At 64.0% G+C, this 2,403-nt stretch overlaps 1 protein-coding gene and 1 pseudogene across 1 annotated transcript in view; one reads left to right on the top strand and one right to left on the bottom strand.

The window, feature by feature from the left end:
• The first annotated feature begins 607 nt into the window (after window positions 1–607).
• TIRAP (TIR domain containing adaptor protein) overlaps window positions 608–2,403 on the top strand; it is a 5,448-nt gene continuing 3,652 nt past the window's right edge. Inside the window, exon 1 of the mRNA XM_009272995.1 lies at window positions 608–642. The gene's annotated coding sequence lies outside the window, so the exon portion shown is untranslated. The remainder of the gene's footprint in view (window positions 643–2,403) is intronic.
• Window positions 1,027–2,403, bottom strand: part of LOC103893773 — a 3,318-nt pseudogene continuing 1,941 nt past the window's right edge.

The following is a 2,403-nucleotide window of genomic DNA, read 5'->3' as shown; positions in this document are numbered from 1 at the left end:
GGTTTGCGCGGCGGCCGCCGCCTGTCAGGTCGCGGTGTGAGAGGCCGGGGACCCGGGCGCCGTCCCCCTCGCCCCGGTGGCCTCTGTTCGAGGGGGTGTTGTAGGCCCGTGGGCGCGACTGTGCCCTGCTACCCCTCAGGGGCCTGCCTTCCCTCGAGTCCTGGCTGCCTCCCTCTCTGCTTGGGTTCGTGTCTGTGCGACAGTGTCTCCAGCCCTGTGAGGAGGTGCGAGCCGCGCTGGTCCTCGGCTGGCCTCCGCAATGCTTTCGGGCACCTGTGCGAAGGAGTTCGGGTGCGTTCAGAGCTTTTTGGGGGAGAGAAGCCCTTCTCTGGCTTTCAGGGCAGCTGTGCGTCGCTTTGTGTTGGCGCCATAAATAAAGCGTGTTGATGGCGGGTGCGTTTAGAGACAAGAGTAGCCTTATTTTCTCACCTGAACGCCTTTCCAGGAGCTGGCTTTGACCCTGCCTTGCGCTCACCCTGTCCTCAACCCATCTCCTAATGCTCTCCTCAGGCAGTCGAGCAGGCCGCAGGCTTCCCTGATGAGGACCGGCCTGGTGGTACCGTAGCCGAAACGAGCTCATGCTGCCGGTGGATTTCAATGCGGTGCTGCTGCCCGGTGGGTCGAGGCGTGTTGTGAACCGAGGTGCGCTTGCTTAATTGCTCTGTTCCCTTTAATAACGATTACGTTACGGCGAAGGCAGGGGTGGAGGTGGATGCAGTGGGGTGTTGCCCCTCGGGGACTCAGGTTTGCGGGGTGGTGGTTGCCGCTGGGGCACGGTCCGGCAGCTCGGGGGTTTCCAGGTGGGGCTGACTCACCGGGGTGGGTGACTCACCCTCCTTTGGGGCATGACCTCGGGTGGGGGGGTTGATTTTTTTTTTTGGGGTGGTGGCAGCAGCAAAGTTGTCAGTCCCAGGGCGGGAGAGGGGAAGGGATTAATTAAGGGAGGTGACTGAGCCAAATGGGTCAGAATGGGACAAGTGGTGCCTGACACCCAGCTGGCAGGTGCCTGGGGGGTCCCCGCGGGGCTCAGCGCTGCTCAATCTTGGGCTTTTTCCTTCGCGATTTGGCCACGGAGGGGCTGGCCGGTGGCTCCTGCTTGGTGCCTGGAGGAGAAGGCGGCAGCCGGGGTGGCGGCAGGGCTGCAGGGGGAGCTCGATGCCTCTTGGGGGATCTGTTACCTTTCCGGGTGCGGGCCACCTTCGTGCACCCCAGGTTCCTCTTGCTCACCACCCCGTGCTCTGCAGTGGGCCGGGGGTAGTGGGTGCCCACCAGGCAGCCCGCATGGCCTGCGGTGCCTCCCAGGGCTCGTAGATGTACTCGGCGGGGAAATCCTTGAGGATGGGGAGGTATTTTCTACGGCGAGGGGTCAAAGCCACCAGGGAGGCCGGCCCCCCCCATCTCGCGTGGCTTTGGGTTTCGTGCCTACTGAATGCAACCCCCGTCCCGGCCTGTCTTCTTGCCGAAGGCAACGGGTGAGTAGACATGGAAATATCGGTGGAAGAAGGCGCTGCCCGGACAGCTAGTTGCCGGCGTTGAGGGGCCGGTCGGTGTCCAGCAGGAGCTCCTCAAAGACCTGGGGGACACCGCGGTGGCGTGTGGATGGGGTCCCCAGGAGCCTGGTGGGTGCCAGTGGGTGTTGGGGGAGATCTCCTGACCTCCGGCCCTTCTCCCCAGGAGATCCAGAGGTCCCTGCGGGTGAGGAAGCAGGCAACGGCGTGCCGAGCAAGGTGGTGGAACCAGCCCTCGGTGCCCAGCTGGGTCACGATGAAGGAGTAGCCTGTCCAGCCTTGGTGTGGGGTGCTGGGGTTAGACAGGACAGGGGGACATTTTTGGGGGGGTCAGAGGACTTGGGGCTTATCTCTGAGGGAAATACCTCCCTCCAGGTGTGGAGGTGCTGGAGGTTGTCATCCCAGTCGACCTGCAGGCAGACGGGGTTGCTGATCATCCGGTCGAAATTGGGGATGCCGGCGGTGTAGAAAAACTCCCTCCAGCGGAGCTGCCCGTGCAAGGAGACGGGGGGGCCAGGAGTGCTCCTGCTGCCGGCGAAGGCAGGATCAGCCCCTCCGGCTGGGCTGGCCCATGTCTTCTCCAGCCCCCCACCCCTTCTGCAGGGTCCCTCTGGCTCACCCTCTTCCCCCCACCCTAAAAATGCCACCTCACCCCCTGGTAGACCTCGTTTAGCTGCCACCAGAAGCACTGACTGTCCTTTCCATGAGCCCATCGAGGTGGGTGAGCGCCGCTGTCTCCCTGCCGGGGTAGAGGTGAGGACCCACCTTGTCGGGGGTCCTGGCCCAGCTCCTCCAAGGCGGGGACCCCATAGTCGGCATCGTGGCTGACCTGGCACAGGGTGCGGCAGCCTGGGGTGCCGTGTACAGTGTGTGTGTCGGGGGGGTGTGTGTGTGA

Source organism: Aptenodytes forsteri, unplaced genomic scaffold (genome assembly GCF_000699145.1).
Source record: "Aptenodytes forsteri isolate BGI_AS27 unplaced genomic scaffold, ASM69914v1 Scaffold126, whole genome shotgun sequence".
NCBI classification, from domain to species: Eukaryota; Metazoa; Chordata; class Aves; order Sphenisciformes; family Spheniscidae; genus Aptenodytes; species Aptenodytes forsteri.
Note: the sequence above shows the minus strand (reverse complement) of the source record. Positions and strands in the feature narration are given on the sequence as shown.